Here is a 14,306-nt window from a genome sequence, read left to right as displayed (position 1 = left end):
TGGCCCCTGAAGGGTTCTGACCAAGACATTGTCACACCCCTGGCGGATGAAGTAGATGCAGATACCAGAAGGGCTTGATCTGACATTTGAGGTCAGAAGCAAGAACTTTCTAGAGGAGAAATCAAAGAAGCAAAAGAAGTATAAGGGCAGCACCCTTCCCCCTGCCCTGCCCCAACCAGAGCCCTCGCAAATACAGAAACTTACTGAATGATCAAAACATCTTCAACTCACTATCAGCCGGAGGAGAGCCTCAGATTCTCATTCCTCCATAGCAGGCTGGTTGCTGGAGCTACACAGGCTCCAGGCAGCATGGAGACAGGCTATGAGTAATGTTCTGTCGTGCATGACTCAGGACGCTACACAACCTTCACAACCAGTGTTTAGGCTTCTTGAGCATTGAGCACTTCCCTTTGAAGATAAGAATTAGCCCTCAGGACAGGTGGTCAGGGTTTTGGCATAGAGTTGAGTTTTTTTATTCTTTTGCTAATTTTATAAAATGTGTATTCAGAAAATAAACCTGATCCATAGGATGGATTTGTGTGCTCAGTCATGTTGGAATTTTTATGACCCCATGGACTGTAGCCCCGCCAGGCTCCTCCGTCCATGGAATTTTCCAGGCAAGAATACTGGATCGGGTTGCCATTTCCTCCTCCAGGAGATCTTCCCTGACTCAAGGATCAAACCTGCATCGCTTCCATCATCCTGCATTGATAGGTGGATTCTTTACTGCTGAGCTACTTGGGACGCCTAGAAGGAATTTAGCCAACCCACTGAACCTGGTCACTGCTGCAGGTGCTCTTGGTAGGAAACGTCTAAATAATTGAAATCTTTAACTGGGTTAAAGAGATCCCTAGTACATAGGTGTTCTATAAATAAAAGAATGAGTAAATAATATATCTTTCTTTTTGAGCCCTTCCCCTTAAAGAGATCTTTTTGTTTTGTTTGCACCAATGAGATCATTGTTCAGGACTCTTAAGAGGGGTTTGGTTTCTCCTGGGGCGGAGCTTTCCCAAGGAAATCCCTTTTAGCTGGTTTTGGGGACACCGCCACCTCTTCCTTTGGCTGTTTCATTAAAAATGAATAATTTGTTTATCTCTGCTGTCAGAAGCTAAGCACCAGAGCATTGCATTCTCAATTAGGGTCAGAGTGAAAAAGTCAAGGTAGTTATCTGAAGTCAAACAGGTTTCAGTAGCCCAGCGTCTATAAGCCAGCTAGAGGAGAAAGAAAGGGAAGGAGAAAGAAAGGGAAGGAGAAAGAAAAATGCTTATGAAGAGGAAGTGGTAAGAGGCTTCTGAATTTCAGTGTGACCTGTCAGGTGATTTTTGCGGGGGAGGGGACACGAGGAAAAAAAAAAAAGAACATGTTAAGTAAAATGTCCTTATAAAGACAAAATCTATTTCTTTCCTGGCTGATGATTTGCCACTCTAGTCACTTCCTGCCTTGTGACCACACACCCAGGGTTAACAAAGTTGTTCTTCAGATCAGAAAGAAGGGGTTTTCTGGTTACACGCCAGCACCACTGAGAACAGTTTGGCTACCAGGTAAATTTTCTCTCTCTCTTTTTTTGCCGTTCCTGAGTGCTTACGATGGTCTGCTTGTTGGGCGGTTCTGGTTCTGTGGACTATGGACTCTGCTTTCAGGGGACTAGAGATCCGAGCACCTGTCACCCTTGTCCCCCGTGAGCTCTGCCCCCGCCCCAGTTGAACTGCTCAGCAAAGCTGCAGCCACCCCGTGTGGTCGCCCAGCCGGGGACCCCTCCTGTCCCCTCCGATCTTGCTCTGGGAGGTGACTTCTCCAGCTACCCACAGTTATCGCTCCTCCCAAAAAGCTATGTTTTCTTCCCCCCCGCCTTTTTAAAACCTTTTGTTTTGTGTTATCGTTCAGTCAAGCAGTCCTGCCCTCAGTCTGTGTGCGACCCCATGGACTGCAGCACGCCCAGCCTCCCTGGCCTTCACCATCTCCCGGAGTTTTGCTCAAACTCATGTCCCGGTGCTTGCTCATACTTTGTATTGGGGTGTAGCCAGTTAACACTGTTGTGATAGTTTCCAGTGAACAGGAAAGGGACTCAGGCTTACGTATACATGTATCCATTCTCCCCCAAACCTCCCTCCCATTCAGGCTGCCACATAACACGGAGCAGAATTCCCTATGCTATACCATATAACACATGATTTTTTTTTTTTTCGTTTTAAAACCAAACCATGTTCTGATTTATTTCTGTTGCTTTATTTCAGGGAGGCTGTTTACTGTGATTTTATCTACTTTCAAATGTTCTCAGGAAAGTGGATATTGATCATTCAGATGGTCATTACTGCTCATTGGCCTGATGGGGATAGTTTAATTTTAGCTCCTGTGGTTATGTTTTTCTAAAAAGGAAAAAGCTTCTTTACGGTACTTTAGTGGATATATTAACATCTTGAGTCCTGTGTTACCGAGTGTGACACTGGTGGTTTGAGTGATTTGGGGCGCCAACGGTTTTTAATGGGTGTGCTTAGTAGCCACATGGAACTAGAGGCTGTCTCTTCTCCATTTATTCTCTAAAAATAAAAGCAATTTGTGTTGCTTAATTGTACTGCTTTGTAGAATTGTCTGAACTACTTGATGTCCTCATAACCATACAAATGACCGTTAAGTTGTGGAGGAAGGGCTTCTATCTGCAATAGAAATTCTTATAAAGTTGCTATTGGATATTTATTCCAGAAACTTTGTTGAAACTCAGTCTTTGAAACTTGTAACATCAGCCTTGATTAATTATCATTATTCAATAATATTAAGAACCATTGACAGATGATAAACATAAGAGCCATTCAGATTGCAAATGGATTCATTTATCAGCATACTTATCAAAACCTAATTTTTCTTAATTAAGTATGTGCTAAATTGCTTCAGTTGTGTCCGACTCTTTGCAACTCCGTGCACTGTCGCCCACTAGGCTCCTCTGTCCATAGGATTCTCCAGGTAAGAATACTGAAGTGGGTTGCCATGCCTTCCTCCAGGGAATCTGCCCAACCCAGGGATCGCACCCATATCTGTTATGTCGCCTGCTTGGGCATGTGGGTTCTTTACCACCAGGGCCACCTGGGAAGCCCGATTAACTATAGCAACTTGTTTTCTAAAATTACCTCCTCAGGACAACTTAAAAAACTATCATTAAAATAAAGGTGGTTCATCCACACACATCTTGATTTTGAATTTGCAAAAATTTATCATAATTGGTTTCTAGTAAATAAAATGGTTTAAAGAACATCTTTGCACAGACAAATTTGAATGGGATCAACGACTTACCTGTAAATGTGAATTTCTGAAGTTGTGAAATGTGATCATCCATATTGTTTGACACATCTCACTTGAATAGTTTTAAACTAGCGAAAATGTGGAGTTGAGGGAGAAGGATCGAACCCCCCAAAAGAACAGATTGAAAATATACTGTGTCATGTTTTAAGTAAAAATATTGATGTGAAAAAAAATGAATTAGGATGCAAAATTATGTCAGTATTGTCTTTAATTGGGAGGAAATGAAAATGGAATCAAGTTTAGATTGTTAAAGCATCAATCTGATAAGTTATAAAATACTGTTTCTCTTCATTCTCGTTTACCCCCAGTACTATCAGGGAAGAATGTTCTGGATCTTGCCCTTTGAACAACACTGCTGAGGCGGGACATTTTATTAGCTGTCCCAAAGATGTTTTCTCTTGTCACATTTTAAATTTTGTCTCCTTCATAGATTATGCCTTGAAACATTCTGTAATTTGGGAAACAATTTCAGTATTTTAACGCCATTTCTAATTCCCAGGTGGCTCAGTGGGAAAGAACCTGCCTGCCGATGCAGGAGACGCAGGTTCGATCTGTGGGTCGGGAAGAACCCCTGGAGGAGGAAATGGTAACCCACTCTAGTGCTCTGTCCAGAATCCCATGGACAGAGGAGTCTGGCAGGCTGTGGTCCACGGGGTCACAAAAGGTTAGAACATGATTCAGCGACTGAACAAGCTAATTCTTTTGCTGAACCCTTTGGGGAATGGGAGACCAAGTAATGTTCTCATTCAAATATATTTATTTAAATTAGAGAGGACAAAGAAAGCAGTAACACTTGCTGTTGATAAGTACAGAGTATAAGCCACTCTTTATGCGTGACCTCATTTACTTCTCCCCCTTCTCCCCGCCCACACCCAACTGCCTTTAGAGATGAGCAGTGGGCTTCTTTATTGAAGGAAGTGGCCCAAGGTCCCTGGGCAGTTGGAGGCGGGGAGGGACTGTGAGAAGCCAGGATCTCAGGCTCCATCCTGCCTCTCTGGAAGCGTCTGTGTAGTCCAGGTCCTCTCTTCCACACCAGCATCTTTTCCCCAGATGCAGATCGTGATAGGTTTTTAGTTCTGAAGCTGACTGAAGAGATCTTGGCATCCATGATTTGAAGAGAGAGAGAAAGAAGAAAAGAAAAAATATTGCTGTAAACCCAGAAAGATTTTCATAAGGAAGAGATAGCACTGTGGGTTTCATATAATAATAGAATGAAGAAGGGTTCTCTTTTAATGAATGCATAATTTTACTCAAGTGTGCCTCCACCGACCTGCCTCAACCACTTCCCCAACCTCATTTCTTTGTCACTTCCTTCTGCTCTAGCTGCTGCCCACCATCTTCTTACTGCCCTGACACTCACTCACATTCTAGCTGCACAAGACCACAAGCCGCCAGAAAGTTCCATGCTCTTTTCACTTCTTTTCACTGCAGCTGTTTTCCAAGTGCTTTCTTCTTTATGCAAAAACCTCTGTTCGTTTTTAAGGCTTATTTCAAGAAACGTGTCCTTTTGCAGGTCTTTCCTACTGGTTCCCGCCCCCACCTTCCTTGCCTCTGTTGTTTCTTCTGTGTTTGTTTGCGTAATGCTTTAAGTAGGGCAGTAATCATGTTTTCAAGCCCTTAATTTGCCAATAGTCTGAGTTCCTGCTCTGTGTCTCCTGGCAGGTAGGAGGTGCTCAAGATCTTTATTCAGTTTTTCTCAGTTCCTTAGAAATGCATGGAAGTCTTTTTTTACGTCTCACTTGTTAATTTAATATTTACTGAGTTCCCCCAGTGACTGCTATGCAAGAAGATATAACGACAGTATAGTATTTTACATTCTAACACGCTTCCTTTTTGTCAAAGCACTGTTCTTCATTTTAGAGCACTAAATGGACATTGACTTCAGGAACTGAAGAAACTGTCCAATGCCTGTAGCCAACAGGCAAAATCAATCTCATTATTTTAGTTTAAATACATCAACTGAGCTTTAAATGTTTTAAATGCATTAACTTAGCTACCCATAACAAAATTATGTACCTGATCGTAAGCATATTTGATGACCAAGAGCACGGGAACAGGTATCTTTGATTTTTCCTTATTCACTCTGCACTCTTCTCAGAAACTTTCTCTTGTCAACTTCTCCGTGTTACGAAAAGAGCAAAGGCCTCTCTGTGTATACAGGAGAGATGGCAAATGAATATTTTAAAAAATCAAGTTTGGTAAAATAAAACTAAGAAATTTTCTCATAAGATTATGAAGAGTCTCATATTTATGAAGAGTCAAAAGTCTGTGAAGGTTATAAAGTTTAATGACTTTATGACTAATAGGTTTTATAGCAAAATGACATTATTTATTTATTGTATTTTCACAGAAAAATCATGTTTTATCCTTCCTTGGTTTTAAATTCAGCTCCTTAAGAAAAAACCTTTTTATTTTATATTGGGGTATAGCCACTTAACAATGCTGTCACAGTTTCAGGTGGACAGCAAAGGGACTCAGCCATACACATACATATATCCATTTTCCCCCAAACTCCCCTCCCACCCAGGCTGCCAAAATGACATTGAGATTTATCTAATTGCCTTCTTAGGATTTTTTTGTTTGTTTGCTAGCTGTCCAACTCACAGATACCATCCAATGATTCTATTCCATCTACCTATTGAATCCTGAAGAAAGAAAAATTAGAATGAGTCCACCAAAATGTAAAACTCATCAGTGTCTGCAGTTTTCAAGAGTTTCGAGTTTCCCTATTTTGCCAGATGGCAACGCATTTCTTAAATCAAAAGATTTCGTGTTTCTCGTTGTTCTCATTTTGAAGTTCTGAGAAGTTACCACTTGATCAGATGTTCATCATCTATGGGCATCTCCCTCCAGTTGCTGTGAACACCGAGTTCCCCGGATGGCCATCCCCCCTTGCTTTCCTCAGTCCCCTCCTGATTCAACTTCCTTATGTGCTTCCCCTTGTTTTGTCAATTTCAGTCATTACATCACTCTTCCCAGTAATTTCATAATCACTCCGTCTTATAAGATACTACCAATAGCAGATAGGGAGCAAAGAATTTCAGTTCATTACCCTTATAGTAACAGCTTAGCCTTCTGTAGCACTATTTTGAATTGTTTTTCTGAGTGTTTTGACCATATTAATACATTTAGTCATCCCAGCAATCCTGTGAGGTAGGTACTGGTGTTAGCTTCATGTATGAAAGCAGGTTAATGCTTCAAATATTTGATATTACTTCACTTTTCTACAGTTGAGTCAATTTTGTATTAACTGCTAAATTCCAGGGAAAACCTCCTGGAATAAACAGGTAGCAGACCATGATGGTTATTTGTGCCTAGACCCTTGAGTTGTGCTCAGATAATAATAATGTATCCCAGGTAAATGCATCTGTATTATTATTTTTTTTTAAAGACTATTCTTTGTCAACATCATCAGTATTTACTCAGTCCCTCTTTGCTCTTGATTGTTTTGTTTTTACCAACTTATAGACCAGAGCCTAGGTCACAAAAATCTCTACCCCTAAGCTTTGAAAAGTTCTCAATCCTAGAAGGTTAGAATAGCCAAGTGGCATTCCCATTTTCTAACGATTGTGATTGATAGACATGAATAAATTAAACAAGTTCATATTTATACCCAAGCACACAATCTTTCACAGTTTTAGGACACCTATATTTGGCTATAACTATATAATTATAGATATACCAAGCACACATATCTATAATCATATAGTAATGGCCAAATATAGGTGTCCTAAAACTGCAAAAGAATGAAAGATTGTTTTAATTGTGAGCTGAAGAATAGAGGTAAAAAGTGACCCACTTACTGAGTTAAAATGACTTTTGCTCAACTTCAGAGCCACGCCTGCCTCAGCCCCACTTGAAGTTATAAGGAGGCTTGTTTCTCCAATGTGGTCAGTTGTTTTTTCTGGCGGAAGGAAAAGCTAAGATGTTAAATTGAGGAAGCTGCAAAGAAAGCCACAGTTTTGTGGCTGCACCATTGATTCTTGTTTTAGTCTTGCACCAGTTCCATGGACAGATGGACACACACTCATGCTCTCTCTCTTGTCTGTCTGTATTATCTCCCTCTCCCCCACCCTTAACACCTGTCTCTCTCTCTCTCTCTCTCTCTCTCTCTCTCACACACACACACACACACACACCCTCTTGACTGGCTGAGCTAAAATGGAAAAGAGATTATGGATTATGTTCTCCACAGGCAGAAAAGCGAAGACACCAAATTTGACAGACAAATTAACGCTGCATGTGAATTGCAACCTCCCGAATAATTTATGTTCCTTTTTTTCCCTGGTTGTACTTTCGAGAGGGAAGTAAATGAATGAACTAATTACTTTACAATTCAATAATCGCCTGCAATTGGATCCCTCAGTTTGCTAGTTGTCACTAGTATTTTTCCAAACTGTAGATCCAAATGAAGGGAAGCAGTGCACAAATGCGTTTTTATAGTATCTGCATCCTCTTCACTTTCGCCATTCCTCAGGCAAAATTTCGAACTAGAACTGCATCTTTGTTAATATCAGGTGTCACATTTTTAACTGTGGATCCTTTGCATGTCCTTGATGTCATCTGCTCACATTACCTTCACCAGGAGGGCCAGATCAGAAAGAAGAGTGAAATGTACACTCCTTACGGAGAAAGCTACATCATGGAAGCAAAGAGAGAGTGAGAAGAAAATGAGGAACACATATGCAGCTTTGCATACTGAGCCCCCTTTTCTTCATCTCAAAGACGTGAATGAACTTTCCCCTCATTTCCCATGCTTTAAAACATTTAAGAAAATTTCCCTTTGACAAGATGGACTGTCATGGGCACATTTGAGGACTTTTTTCAGATTTTTTCCCTTCCTTCATTGTCTTTTGAGATTTTTCACCAAAATATCCCTGAGTCCCTGTTTCTTTCCTGTGACCATGGAGATAGATAGTTGGGACACTTAATCTGTCTGGTGATTGAATATAATGCATGGATTAAATATCATATATAATGTCAGTTTTTTTTTTTAAGCTTGTGAGTCTCAGTATCTACAGTTTCTGTGCATGAGACAAGCATGGTATAAAAAGCTAGCAAATTTGCAGGCAAATTTGGATTCCCTTTTCTAGTTTTTTACTAAATGTGGAACCCCAGCAGATCTCTTAAGCTTGGTTTCCTCGTCTACAAAATAGAGGAAAGTGCTGTCTGCTCCCTGGCTCTGCTCTTGGGTCCACGTCCTCTTCCTGTCCCCCAGTCCCTCAGTCTGTGCTCACCTCTCACTCTGCCATACTCACCGTCGATGCCAACTCTGTGTGTGTGTGTGGTCTGTCCTTTGTGACTCCAAGGACTGTAGTCCACCAGGCTCCATTGTCTATGGGATTTTCCGAGCAAGAATACTGGAGCAGTTGCCATTTCCTCCTCCAAGGGATCTTCCCCACCCAGGGATCAAACCCGAATCTCTTGCACTGGCAGGTGGATTCCTTACCACTGAGGCCGCTGGGAAGCCCCGCTGACTTGTTGAGCCCTTACTGTTTGTGGGGCATCATGCTCAGCACTTGACAAGTATTTGCTTTTAACAGATATTTCTACACAAAAACTGCCTAAGATCCACGTTATCATCATCTTATGAGAGATGACCAACTGAGGTTTGGGGAGAGTTACGTCCAAGGTCGCAGAGCTGGGCAGAGCCGAGATTGACACCTTGCCTCTTTCCCATTCAAATACTCACAGTTTCTTAAATGTGTAAACCTCGTCTGTTTTCTTTGCATTGTATTTTCTAACATGATCCACTGGCTGCTTTCTAGTAAGTCTAAGTTTTCCTTTCTGTGATTGAATATTCAATGATTATTCCTGATTTTCTATCACGCAGAGATCCCAACTCTGCTTTTGATGGGTCTCCTGGTATACCAAACATAATTGACAAACAAATAAATAAATGCTTGAGGATTCGATGGTACAAAGTCCTTAAAATAAGAGTTAGGAAGGGATTCAACTAGGCTATTTAGTTATTTAAAATTTTGACAAAAGAAATGTTACAGCGTATCCCATGAGTAAACTGGAATTGGTAAATATTTGCCCCCTGAACTGCAGCTTCCAACAAAATGAAGATAAGTATAGTACATCAAACAAATACAAATTTCTGCCTCAATTTACCTGTAACTCCTCATTTTGTTTTTTTTTTTATGAGAATGAGCTTGTCATTAGAGATTCTGGAAGAACTATTCCAAGGAGCCCACAGAAAATGAGGTTGCCTTATTGAGAATAAATAGAAGCTTCCGTTGTCGGCCCTAGGACACAACTGTCAACTGCACATTGCTTTAGTGTTTTTCCAAAAAATGCCTGGAGAATTCAGGAGTGGATAAGAGACAGAGGCAGAAAAAAAGGCCAACAGAATCAGCCCCCAAGCATCAGTATACCTGAGAGTGAGGAGTCGTAGGCCAGTGGTCTTCATCACAGATACTCAGAGATCTCTTCTCGTTTTATGACTCACAATGGATGTGGTCAGGCTTTTCTTAAGATTGGTGTACATTTTCCCACTCTGGCCACACTTCCTCAACTGTTAGAAGGTACTTTCCACAGTACGTATCTCAGGCAAGACTGAGCCCAGAGTCCCTTGACCACTCAGCATGAGATCAGCCAATACTATTGCTGTTGGCTTCTGGTTGGTATCATCTACTAATTCCGCAATTACTTTTGAAACTGACTTCAAGGCCTCCGGAGGAGAGAAGTGGTACAGGAGCCAGAGCAAGCCAAGCTAAGATCATTTGAAGATAAAGCATAAATGTGAAATCTAGATTTATACCCACCCACACACATAACAATTAAGTGTGAATTTCAGACAGTGACTGTACATAATATTTCATAAAATTTATAATGGAAATTGGGTTTGTTCCCCAAGATAGTTTTGTAACAGAAGTTCTGGTCCTTTTTTATTTTTCTCCTTCTTCCCTCCCTCCCTCTGCCCTTTCCTTCCTTCTTTTCTTCCTCCTTCACCAAGCACTGTTGTATACAGTTGAAACACTTTGTCTTGTTTTATTCTAACACAGCTCTATGGATGAGCACTGTGACTACATTATTATTTTTGTGGGAATGTAACTGTGTACAATAGAGTGAATCAGCTATAGTTATTTAGTTAGTTCAGTCACTCAGTTGTGTCCAGCTCTTTGCAACCCCATAGACTGCAGCATGCCAGGCCTCCCTATCCACCACCAACTCGTGGAGCTTCATGTCCATTGAGTTGGTGATCCCATCCAACTATCTGATCCTCTGTCGTCCCCTTCTCCTCCCACCTTCAATCTTTCCCAGCATCAGGGTCTTTTCAGATGAGTCAGTTCTTTGCGTCAGGTGACCAAAGTATTGGAGTTTCAGCTTCAGCATCAGTCCTTAAATGAATATTTAGGACTGATTTCCTTTAGGATGGACTGGTTGGATCTCCTTGCAGTCCAAGGGACTCTCAAGAGTCTTCTCCAACACCACAGTTCAAAAGCATCAATTCTTCAGCGCTCAGCTTTCTTTATAGTCCAACTCTCGCATCCATACATGGCTACTGGAAGAACCGTATCTTTGACTAGATGGACTTTGATTGGCAAAGTAATGTCTCTGATTTTGAATATGCTATCTAGGTTGGTCATAACTTTCCTTCCAAGGAGTAAGTGTCTTTTAATTTCATGGCTGCAGTCACCATCTGCAGTGGTTTTGCAGTCCAAGAAAAGAAAGTCTGTCCCTGTTTGCATTGTTTCCCCATCTATTTGCCATGAAGTGATGGAACCAGATGCCATGATCTTCGTTTTCTGAATGTTGAGCTTGAAGCCAACTTTTTCACTCTCCTCTTTCACTTTCATCAAGAGGCTCTTTAGTTCTTCTTTGCTTTCTGCCATGAGGGTGGTTTCTTCTGCGTATCTGAGGTTATTGATATTTCTCCTGGCAATCTTGATTCCAGCTGTGCTTTGTCCAGCCCAGCATTTCTCGTGATGTGCTCTGCATGTAAGTTAAAGAATCAGCTATGTGTATATACATATGCTCTCTCTCCTGAGCCTCCATTCCTACACCACCCTCAGCCTGCCCATCCTGGTCATCACGGAGCAGTGCACTGGGCCCCCTGTGCTATTCCACAGGCTCCCACTAGCTGTCTGTTTAGCACATGATAGTCTGTGAACCTTAATCTATCTCTCAGTTCATCCCACCCCCACCCCTGCCCTGTGTCCACACATCTGTTCTCTACATCTGCATCTCTGTTCCTGCCCTGAAACTAGGTTCATTTGTACCATTTTTCTAGTTTCCCTATATGTGCATCAATATATGATAACTGTTTTTCTCTTTCTGACTCACTTCACTCTGTATGACAGACTGTAGGTCCATTCACATCTCTACAAGTGACCCAGTTTTGTTCCTTTACATGTTTGCGTAATGTTGCATCGTATATATGTACCGCGTTGTCTTTATCCATTCACCTGTTGATGGACGCTTAGGATGTTCATGTGTGTGTACATGTGTGGTGAGAGTGCTCAGTCATGTCGGACTCTTTGCAACCCCACAGAGTGTAGCCTGCCAGGCTCCTCTGTTCATGGGATTCTCCCAGCAAGAACACTGGACTGGTTTGCCATTTCTTCCTCTAGTAAGTTGTTCATATGATAGTTCTGTTTTTGGTGTTTGAAGGAACCTCCATACTGTTATCAATATCCCATTTTACATATAAAGAAACTGAGACTCAGAATTTAAGTAATGTGTATGCAAGCATGCACGAAGAAGCCACTGCATCAGAAAATCCAGCATCTTTTTGCTTTATGATGTTATTTCCTAGTTCACTCTTTTTTTGTGTATATAGCAAGCCTAATTTCATAAAGAAAGATAAGATCATCAGTGATTGGATGAGGTTTGTAAGAAACCTGTCATGCCCTCACACTCGCTTAGACTGGGAGAAAGTGGTCTTGTTATAGCCTCGGTGAAGCTGTAAACTAAATGTGTGCTGTTCTTGAAATCAGTGGAAGAAACCCCTCCCATTATCCTCCTCCCCATCCATTTATGGAATACAGAAGATGTAAGTCCGTCTTATGTTTCATGGACTGTGCATCTCAGGGTTGTTTCTTAAAAAAAAAACAAAAACCTCTTTGACTTTGATAGTTGCTCAGTCGTGTCCAACTCCGGGACCCCATGGACTGTAGCCACCAGGCTCCTCGGTCCATGGGATTCTCCAGCCAAGAATACTGGAGTGGGTTGCCATTTTCTGCTCCAGGGGATCTTCCCGACCTGGGGATCGAACTTGGGTCTCCCACGTTGCTGGTAGATACTTTACCATCTGAGCCACCAGGGGAGCCCATAACTGACTTGTGTTTTTCTCATACTTTTTTGACCAAAGTAGGATTCTGGAGGCTCTTCTCCTCTTCTCTGATGAGTGAGTCAGTGACTCACTTTGAGACTTTGGGGAGCAACGTCCCTTTTCAGGGCCCCCTTTTTCCCTTTTCCTCACACTGCAGGGCCATACTGTCTGAGGTTTCCCTGGTTCAGAGCGATGTAACCCTGGGCCAGTTACTTAAATCTCAGTTCCCTCATCTATAAAGAGGAAATAATCGTTATGCCACATAGAGTTGTGGTGGAATTCAGTGTGATAATGCATAGAAAACGTTTAGTGTTGAGTAACCACTGAGGGAACATTAGCTCGTCTTCCGTTTGTCCTTTAGCTGTTGTTTTCTCTGGCCCAACGTAGATAACCTTTCTATGGAGAGCATATGGCTTCCTCACTCTGTATGAATAAGGAAAAGACTGACTGATTGTTAAGCAGGCTCCTCCCATCTGTGGAAACTCAGGTCACATCTCAGTACTTCTGGGGCACCATGCATGTCTCCCCTGGGGAGAGCTGTGTTCCCCCTTCCTGAGAATCTAAAAAGTCCCCCTGTTTTCTAGTGACTGGTGTCTTTCTCCCTTACCTAACAAGCCGGGGTCGCATCTTATATTTGCATCACCAGCATCCAACCACGACCTAGAATGGAGTAGGTACTTGGCAGATGTTGACTGAAAGAAGAAATGTACAAATAAACATACAGTGTGTATATTTATAAAACATGTAAAAGCGTATACACCAAAATAGACCAGTTGTCACTAGGTGTTGGAGTTACAGGTGGTTTATATTTTATTCTTTTTACTCATTTACATTTTCTAAGATAAACGTATATTACTCTAAGATAAACATGTGTTACTCTAAAAACAACTTAGTAAAAACTGCAAAATGCCAAATATCACATAGCTATTATTTACTGACTTAGCAGGGATGACAGTTCAGAGGGCCTTTTTCAAGAATCTGTCCTTCAGTTGGTTTGGTTTGTTGCAGGCTCAACTGAATGTAATAAGACAATTTATTCACCGTTCGAGGGGGCTTCCCTGGTGGCTCAGTGGTAAAGAACCCACCTGCCAATGTAGGAGACGTGGGTTTGACCCCTGGGTCAGGAAGATCTCCTGGAGAAGGAAATGGCAACCCACTCCAATGTTCTGGCCTGGAAAATCCCATGGACAGAGGAGCCTGGCTGGCTAGAGTCCATGGGGTCCCAAAAAGTCAGACACAGCTGAGCAACTAAAACAACTTAGTGGTGGATGCTTAGGATTACCAGAGGAGCAATTTCACAGTCCAGGTAGTGATGTGCAAATTATAATCAGGTGAACTCTGGCACCCACTCCTAGTTCTTTCCTGCGTGTGTTCCTGATACATTGAGTTTGTGCATCCAGGCTGATTTTCCCCTCCTTTCTGTCCTGATCTGTCTCCACACCACAGTCCCTCCCCCCACAGCAGGACTCGGCTCCAAGTGAGACACTGTACACTGAGGTAGAGACCGCAGCATCAGTGGCGGCCAGCAGAGTTTACAGAAACTGCTCAGCCCCAGGCCCTGCTATGTCAGCCGGAACCCTCCCCTGGCTGGAGGCTAGGGCCCGGGAGCACCCCCAGCCCAGTTCAAAGACAGCCGAGGGACACTTGCAGAGTCGCTTTTCCCGCCAAGTGGCCTCAGATAAACTTGACGCATCTGCTTGCCTTGTTCTGTCGTTTGTATCTCTCAGTGGAA

General features: G+C 42.2%; 1 protein-coding gene across 2 annotated transcripts in view; it reads left to right on the top strand.

Moving 5' to 3' along the window:
* LCP1 (lymphocyte cytosolic protein 1) overlaps positions 1–14,306 on the top strand; it is a 99,802-nt gene that overhangs the window by 38,453 nt on the left and 47,043 nt on the right. Inside the window, exon 1 of one of the 2 annotated variants that reach the window (XM_040267235.1) lies at positions 1,109–1,541. The exons of the other annotated variant lie outside the window; for it this stretch is intronic. The gene's annotated coding sequence lies outside the window, so the exon portion shown is untranslated. Of the gene's footprint in view, positions 1–1,108; positions 1,542–14,306 lie in introns of those variants that run through there. 2 annotated transcript variants of the gene reach the window in all.

Source organism: Oryx dammah, unplaced genomic scaffold (assembly GCF_014754425.2).
Source record: "Oryx dammah isolate SB20612 unplaced genomic scaffold, SCBI_Odam_1.1 HiC_scaffold_24, whole genome shotgun sequence".
Taxonomy (NCBI): Eukaryota; Metazoa; Chordata; class Mammalia; order Artiodactyla; family Bovidae; genus Oryx; species Oryx dammah.
This window is presented reverse-complemented; position numbering and strand designations above follow the sequence as displayed.